Here is a 9,632-nt window from a genome sequence, read left to right on the forward strand (position 1 = left end):
AAAAAAATTTTAGCAGGTATAAATTTTACATATTATGCTTCCATGTGCAAAAGTTGTCATTTTATCTCTCTATAACTGAACTCAAGGTAGTTCTTGAGCCCTATTTCTTCCTCAGCAACAGAAAGTGTGACCAAATTCAATCAACTCTGATTTAAAATTCAATCTTTTGGGGGTGAGTTCAGGATTCTCCTTAGAATTGTGCCTCCTCCCCCTTCCCTTTTCCCTGGAGTGACTTTTATTCTGGCATCAGGGAAGAACGAGGTTCCTTTACTGCGTGCAATACAGTCTCAGTGAGTCCTGGACACCATGCCTGGGCATCGCCTTCTGAAGACTATTATTTGTTCTTCTCACCGGTCTTCTGGCTCCTTCAGGCTCACAGCTCAATCTCAGAACAGATCCCCCTAGGAGACCATGGGAACTTTTAGGATGTTCTATAGCTTTGCGAATCAGAATATAGTCTGTTGGTCAGCAACACCAACGTCATCTGGGAGCTTGTTAGAAATGCAAAATCTCAGATCCCTTACGACCTGCCACGTCAGAATCTGCATGCACATTAAAATGTAAGACGCACTGCTCCACAGCACCTGCTGGAACTGGCCTGAACCCCGTCTCTACCACCCAGGAAGCATCTAAGCTCCGGTGACCTCTGACCTGATTCTCCCCCTCCCATCTCATTTTATTTCCCTTTGAGTAGGGAATCGTGCATACTTTGGATTGATTGCTTATAATGCACTCTCTTTATACCCCTGCTTTATACCTCTGATGGATTTAGTTGACTCTCGAAAACTTTCTTTGTTCTTAGAAAACTCATACTGATCCACAGCTGCGGATTTTAAGACTATTTGCTGACTGTGAGGTTTAAAATCACTTCAACAAGTTGACCACCCTGAGGACAGTGTGTATAGAAAGTTCTTCCTGGGGTCGGCCCTGTGGTGTAGGGGTTAAGTGCGCGCGCTCTGCTGCTGGGGCCTGGGTTCGGACCCGGGTTGGGCGCGCACCGATGCACCGCCATGCTGCCGGCCATGCTGCTGTGGTGTCCCGTATACAATAGAGGAAGATGGGCACAGATGTTAGCCCAGGGCCAGTCTTCCTCAGCAAAAAGAGGAGGATTGGCATGCATGTTAGCTCAAGGCTGACCTTCCTCACACACACACACACACACAAAGAGAAAGTTCTTCCTCCCAGGTGAACAGTCAAGGTATGGACAATGGGAAAGCTCAAGTTAGCATCTCCAAATATTAATGCCTACATTGTTTTTTTTTTAAATGAGTCAATTTAAAGAAAAATGTTAAATAAATAATAGTATAGGAGTGTGCAGATAATTGAAGCTGGGAAAACTCTGGATTAGACTTCATGTGCACTAAGACTCTCTCTCCTGGGGCTGCATCCATCTTTACGTGTCCTGATTCAGTTTCTCTCTCTAGAAGGCAGAGGGGAAAGCACAGGTACTTGATACACTGAGCTTAATTCTACCAATAATGAGAATAGCTGGTGATATTAAATAGATGGGAAGCTTAGAGAACAGTGTTTGGTGTTCAGAATGAGAAAGGAGGGGTCTGCAGGACTTTGGGAGCTCCCCACGGTTTGGGACTGAACCATGTTTATTTTTGCTTCAACAGAAACTGCCACAAAAGCTGTCCCATAGCAGCCTCTGTAAATACCTGTAGAATTAGCACCTTAAACTGAGAGAAAGCAGAATTTTTATGTTTCTTAAGTTATTTAGAGAAATGCTAGGTGTGGTCTGATTCTACTTAAAATGGGAGTGGCTTAAGAGGAATAAAAGAAACAAAAAGTGTAAATGAAATAAAGGTTTAAAAATAAAGATATACTTACGGATAATCTCAACATGGCAGAAAACAGAGAGGCCAAACTGAAATTAATGTGGTTATTCAGAGAGCTCTTAGGTGAATTTGGCATCTAAAAGCCTATATACAAAAGGGGAAATGAAAGGTATGTGATCCAAGTCAGATATAAGAGCAACATTCACCTGCAAGAATAATGCCAAAAAGGCTGAAGAGCAGGCTGAGGCTTGCAAATAATGCTCAAGACATTCACTTGTTTTAAGTATTTTATTATGAAAAAAATCAAACATGCAAAACTAGACAGAATAGTATAATGAACTCCCACATTAACCATGATCTAGCCACAATAATGATCACTTTACTAGGGGTCATCAAATTATGGCCCAAAGGCCAAATCCAGCCCACTACCTGTTTTTATGAATAAAGTTTTATTGGAACAGAAACTTATTTCTTTGTATTTTGTCTGTGGCTGCTTGCACGTTACAATGACAGAGTTGAGTAGTGGCAACAAATACTTTGGCCCACAGGAACTGTTTGGCCCTTTATAGTAATAATTTGCTGACCCTTGATTTACTTCTACATGATCAACACAGCCCACTCCTGTCCACCTGCCTGCCAACCCCACTTGTATTATTTCAAAGCAGATAATAAACATCGTGTCATTTGATTGGGAAATATTTCAGTATGTATTTCTAAACTGTAATGCCATTACCACTCCTAAAAGGAGATTTCACGATAATCCTTTAATATCATAAATAGCCAATTAGTGTTCAAATTTCCAGTTATCTCCAGGTCATAAATCTTTTCAGTTTTTTGTCTTTCCTCTTTACAGTCTGTTTGTTTGAGTCAGGATCCAAATAAATTCCACACATTGTAGTTGGTTGACATGCTCCTGAAGTCCCCTTTCATCTACAGGTTTTCCCTGCATTTCTCACTCTCTCCCTTTATTTGTTCCTTGCAATTAATTTTTTTGAAGAAATCAGGTTGTCTTATAGAGTTTCCCACAGTCTAGATTCTGCAACTACATCCCTGTGGTGGTGTTTTTTTTTGTTTTTTTGTTTGTGTTTTTTTAATAATTAAGCCCCTTTGCTTCTTTTTTTTTTTAATAATTTTATTTATTTATTTTTTTCCCCCAAAGCCCCCATAGATAGTTGTATGTTATAGCTGCACATCCTTCTAGTTGCTGTATGTGGGACGCGGCCTCAGCATGGGTGGAGAAGCAGTGCGTCGGTGCACGCCCGGGATCCGAACCCGGGCCGCCAGCAGCGGAGAGCACGCACTTAACCGCTAAGCCACGGGGCCGGCCCCCTGTGGTGGTGTTTAATGTATTTCTCTGTCCCTTGTATTTCCTGTAAATTGGTAATTGAATTTAGAGGTTTTCAAAGGGATTTTAATGCTCTTCAAAGAAGCAAGACCACAGCTGCTGCTTACAGAAGGTAGTGTGAAGACAGAATTATTCATTCCCATTTTGCTCCCTTTATCATCATCAATCTAAGAAGGGTTAAAAAAAAAGTACAAGCAATTAAACCCAAATAAAATTAAAACCCAAATAAAACCCAATTAAAACTCAAAATAGTTGATAAGGGAGTAAATGATAGATTGTGCTGTAAGAGGTGTTAACTTGAGTCCTCAAACATAAGCCCTATGGATACGTACGAAATGTCACCCTCTAATTCTCTGTACTTTTCTCTACCAATCTAATTATAAGTCCTCATGCCACTAGGTGGTGGAAATTTAACTAATCGGCTGGAATGCTCTCCCCATTTGCTCAGCTTAACAAACTAATCCCATTAAAAATCCTACCTCCTGGGGCTGGCCGGGTGGTGTAGTGGTTAAGTTCACGTGCTCCACTTCAGCAGCCTGGGGTTCGTGGGTTCAGATCCCAGGTGTGGACCTACACGCCGCTTATCAAGCCATGCTGTGCCAGGCGTCCCATATATAAAGTAGAGGAAGATGGGTACAGATGTTAGCCCAGGGCCAATCTTCCCTAGCAAAAAGAGGATTGGCAACAGATGTTGGCTCAGGGCTAATCTTCCTGACACACACACACACACAAAAATCCTACCTCCTGAGTGAAGCCTCCTGGTTCAGGTTGGACCTCTCCATCATGCTTACTCAGCTTCAGTCCCATTAGCCTTTTTGCTGTTCAGGAACACAGCAACCTCATGCCACCTCACTTGCCATTGTCTTTGCAGAGAACACTCTTCTCCCAGATCTTCACGGGGCTCGCTTCCTCACATCAGTAGAGACTGCCGAAAGGTCACCTTCTCAGAGAGGACTTTTCTGGCCCCTATCTAAAAGGGCACCCCACCAGCACTCTCTTTCATTTCTTCACAGCACTTACCACTGTCCGAAGTTACAGTGTGTATTTATTTGTTTGCTTGTGTGCTCTGTGTCTCTTTTGAGAACATAGACTCCACGAGAGCAAGAACTTTGTCTTTTTCACACTGTATCTCTAGTGTGTAGAACAGTGCTTGGCACACAGTTAATGTTTTGTAAATATTTGTTGAATGAATGAATGATCTCACACTGATCTCTCATCTTCCAAACTTTCTTCTGCATTAACTATTTCCATCTCAGTTTGGTGCTGAACTCTATTCTCTTGTGTTGGGTTTCATGACTTTTCTTAATGAAATTACCAGCTACCGGAGCACAGGGGGCTGGGTTTTACAATTCCTTACCATCTCCCATGATGGTTGGCCCAGATCGGGGAAATAGTAAGTGCTCAGTAAACACTTTTTGAATTATAGTGAGAGGATTTGGTTTAGCTTATTCTTTTTTTTTTTTTTTTGTGCGGAAGGTCAGCCCTGAGCTAACATCCGATGCCAATCCTCCTCTTTTTGCTGAGGATAGTACAACTATCTACTGGGGCTTTGGGGAAAAAAAAAGGAGGAGGATTGGCATGGATGTTAGCTCAGGGCTGATCTTTCTCACAAACAAAACAAAACAAAAGAAAACATCACTCATAAATTTGTTCATCTTTCATATGCTGTAATTTGAATATTGAGTACATTTTAAATTCAGGCTATTTGTAATCCAGAGAAGCTAAAGGTAAGTGTGAGGGAGGGGGTGTACTAAAGGGGCCAGGTCTACACATTTTTCAGGCAGTAATGGGTGACTTAGTCCTTTCTGAAAGGTTTGCTTGGGGACCCCCGATTTTAAATGTGGCCAGTGTCAGGGTGACCATGCAGTCCTCTGATGGCTGTGTGCTGCTAGCACACAGTGATTATCTACCCAGAGGAGCATCTGGATGCTAAAGACATCCATGTTTATTGGATTTGATTAGTTCACCACAACCATAAATTAAAACCAACACAAGTTCAAAGTGGGATCCCAAAGTAACTACTAACAGATCCTCTTTTTCAAATCAGTTAAAAATTTATCAAGTGCCCTATCTTAGAATGATAATTTATATCTTTTGGCTTTGTTGAGTCCTCTTAGAAGTTAAAATGTGGTATTTCCTCCTTCTCTTGATTTGTTTTTTTTTTTCTATCTAGTAAACTTTGATTTTTGTTTTTGCTCTCTCTGTATTCTTAATGCAGCTGAGTTTAACATGACTCTTTCATTTAACAGCTTCATTTCATAAAGGCCTTTATCAGGCCAGGGCATCTCTGTGTACAGATTCTGTGATTGATTTCAGCTCAATTCTGGGAAAATTGTTTTTAATTATTGCTGGACTCTGAAATGGCCAGAGAAGCACCAATATCTGGTATTTAGTTATTGTACAGACAGACCTCATCACTATTAGTCTGAATAAATAGTCTCTTAGATTTTCTAAGTGGGACCTAGGAGGATATATCTGTTCAGCTGAAGTGAAACAAAAGGTTATAAAATAATCTATTGATTTGAGGAGTGTCTTCAGTGGCTTCTTGGGACTATACTGTCAGCCATTAGGGACAGCAACACATAGCACACAGTAGGTGCTCAACAAATCATTGTAGGCTAATGAGTGGTGTCCACTGAAGTAGATTTGTTTCTCTGGAGGTGCTCTCCACAGCCTGGGTGTGGGAGGAATCCCACTCCAATTCTATTCCCAGTTCTGCTATTTTCTACCACTATGATCCTCAGTTTCTTTATCTAAAAAATAAGAATCTCTGCTCATCTCATGGGATTATTGAGAGGACAAAATGAAAACACATATCCGAACACGTTTTGCAAACTACTAGGTGTTACATAGGTCTTACAATAGAGTGAAGAAGCAACTCAGCCTTGGAGTGGCCAGAAGTCCCTGATCCACATACAAACTTCAGGGGAGTCCAGAGTCCCCTAGAATACAGTACTGTATCAGCCTAAGTCTTGGGGAGCTGATGCCTCAGGCACACCCCTCCTGAGGGGCCCAAACATCCAGAGTTCCCTTGGGCCAGCAACTGGAAGACTTTTAAGCAGCAGATGGGTTCTATTGTAAAGCTCAGGGCTTCCCTGAGAATTTCACAGCCTCTCTAGAGGTCAGGTCTGGGCTCAGGGATGCACGTAACCTGGAATGGTCATTTTGTTTTCAACCTAGGAGAAATAGTGGTGATCAATATAGCTTATTTCCAGTGCCACCTTAATGTCATCATCTCTTTTTCACACTCTCGCTGTCTCTATCACTCATTTTATCTGTCTCAGCATTTACACACACACACACACACACACACACACCCCTAACTAAAACAGATACATTTTTTTACCACCTGTACCAGTCAGGACAAGCTAAGTTCGTCGACAGAACCAAACAATTCCCGAATCTCAGTAGAATAACACACTACCACACTGCTTATTTCTCACTCCGTGAACCTGGCTAGTGCAGGTTAGTAGGAGGGCTCTGTTTATGTTATTCTCTCACAGCCCCAGGTGACATAGGTGCCATCTCAATCAATACTTCCTCTATAACAAAGGCAGGGCAAAGAGAACATGGCATACCGCATCCTGGGTTGTAAACCTTCTACCCATAAGCGACACATGTCACTTCCACTCACGAATCATTGGCCAAAGCAAGTCATGTGGCTGTTCCTAACTTTAAAGGGATCAGGGAAGTATAACCCTACCATGTGCCTTAGAGGAGAATAGAAACCTTTAGACAGTACTAATCACGACCATACCTCTTATGGTAAGCAGAATAATGACCTTTCAAAGATGTCCACATCCTAATCCCTATATTATGTTATGTTACATGGCAAAGGGGAATGAAGTTGCAGGACAGTCAGAGAAAGAGATGTGATGTTAGAAGCAGGATCAGAGGGATGCAGTGTAGCTGACTTTGGAAACGGAGAAAGGGGATCATGAGCCAAGGCATGCAGGCAGCCTCTAGAAGCTGGAAAAAGCAAGGAAACAGATTCTCCTCTAGAGCCTCCAGAAGGAATGCAGCCCTGTTGACACACTGATTTTCATCCAGTGAGACTTCTTTCAGACTTCTGAACTACAGGACTATAAGATAATAAATTTGTGTTGTTTTGAGCTACTAAATTTGAGGTAATTTGTTACAGCAATGATAGGAACCTAATACACCTGTCTTTTAAAAAAATCATATTTATTATTTGCTTTTTTCTAACTATAAAAGAAAGACATGATCAAATACAGAACACATAAAAGTAGAAAAAAAATATATAAAAATTATCCACAATACCACTTTTTGGTGTGTGCTCTTGCAATATTATTTTCTGCATATACATATGAAGGAGAGGAAGACCTATCCTCTATCCACTCTGGGTCCTTCTTGTTGGGGTATGAATTAAATTGACATGAGACAGAGTAACAGGAGAAAATCAAACAAAGCTTTATAACATGTATACATGGGAGAGACCCAGGAAACTGGATAACTCGACAAGATGGCAGAGGTTCTCATCTTAAATACTATCCTCAGCTAAAGACAAAGGAGGATGTTAGGGCTGGGGGGAGTCAGCTATAGGAGATTACCAGAAAGCACAGTAAACAAGAGTATGCAGATTTAAGTCCTTGCCTTCCACACTGATAAGAGTTTCTAGAGATAAGGTCATCCCTCCTTCTTCCTGGTACAGAGAGGGAGATACCTTTACAAATGGAGATTTCCCTTATAAATGTAAATGTCTCTTACAAAGGATAACTTCTACTTTTACTTGGAATGGGCTTAGCAAGGACCCTCCCAGTCTATCCATACCCAGAGTTAAATTCTTTTAGGCAGTTAGTGGTGGGGGCAGAGGGGAAGGTCAAAGTTTCTTTCAGAGAAAATAATCAAGGTAAAGAGACATATTTTGAGGTGGCCAATTCTGATCTCCCACACATATGTACATATATTTTCAGTCATGTTATAAAATTAGATCATGCAGCATAGTTTTGCAGCCTGCCTTTTCATCTATCAATAGATCTTGAACATTTTCCTGTGACTAAAATGTTATAATTGTGCTATGCAATATGTTCACATGTGGCTATTGAGAACTTGAAATGTGGCTAGTCTGAATTGAGATATACTGTACGTGAAAAATGCAAACCAGATTTTGAAGACTTAGTATGAAGAAAAAAGTGAACTATCTCATCAATAATTTTCATATTGATTACATGTTGAAATAATAATATTTTGGTTATATTGGTTTAAATATAATATTTAAATTAATTTTACTTGTTTCTTTTTATTTTTTTAATGTGGCTACTGGAAAATTTTAAATTACCCCTATGGCTAGCTTTATATTTGTATTGGACAGCACTATGCTAACATGTAAGGTTTTAAATGCAAATGCTTGCTCATAGTACAGCTGATTTAAGAACTAATTTGGAACTTTCACCATGTCTCTCTTACTTAGGGTGAGGTGTGGGATTGTCACTGACTAGTGCCCTGAGGAACTCAGTGGTGGGTTTGGAAGCATTTAACTGTTTTTATGTTAAGGAGACACAACCAGCAACCACCCTGAAGCTAACCAAGCCTCCCTACACCCATGACCTTGCCTTAATTTTAATATGAAGATCTCTTCAGGAGGAGATTAAGCCTCATTACCTTAATCTGCAGTGTATGCAGAAGCATGTTTTCCAACTAAGCCTGAGCAAGGGAATATCTACCTCTCACTTTTGAATATTCATTCCCCAACCAAAATAAAAGTTCCTGCTTCCCTTTGTTCCAGGACACCATGACTTTGGAAATGATTCCTCATGGCCTCCTATTTGCTGCAAATACACTTTACTTTGTGAGACAACTTCCACTGGTATAGAGTCTTATTTAACTTACCAGGAGGCGAACTCACTTGGTTCTGTAACACTGGCTCTGCATGCTCCCAGAAAGACAGCCTCTGTGGGGGAGATACTTCACTGTCACTGATGCTGGTTGGCACAGAGCTTGGGTGGCACAAAAGGACTCAGTGTGGTTTAAGAAGGGAAATGGCTGAGTATTCTAAGCTCATCAGCAGACTTTGCCTGCAATACCTACAGATTTGGGTGAATTCCTCTCTTCTTGAGGTCCTCCAAAGTATTGAGGTTCCTTGCACCTGTCAGCTAAGTGATATTCTTTACTCACCCAGGTAAGATTGCTCAGAACTTCTGTAAACTAGGTATCAGGCCAACATTTCCAAGTGGTTTACTCCAGAAAGTCAACCTTTATTTCTCAAAAGCTTGGGCTGGCCCCGTGGCTTAGCGGTTAAGTGTGCGTGATCCGCTGCTGGTGGCCCGGGTTCGGATCCCGGGTGCGCACTGACGCACCGCTTCTCCGGCCATGCTGAGGCCGCGTCCCATATACATCAACTAGAAGGATGTGCAGCTATGACATATAACTATCTATTGGGGCTTTGGGGGAAAATAAATAAATAAATAAAATTATTAAAAAAATAAAATTATTTCTCAAAAGCTGTCTTGTCATATCTGAGTCTGTATGTTTCTCTTAAATATGAC

This window comes from Ceratotherium simum, chromosome 23, assembly GCF_057802395.1.
Source record: "Ceratotherium simum simum isolate JZ-2026a chromosome 23, ASM5780239v1, whole genome shotgun sequence".
Lineage (NCBI taxonomy): Eukaryota > Metazoa > Chordata > Mammalia > Perissodactyla > Rhinocerotidae > Ceratotherium > Ceratotherium simum.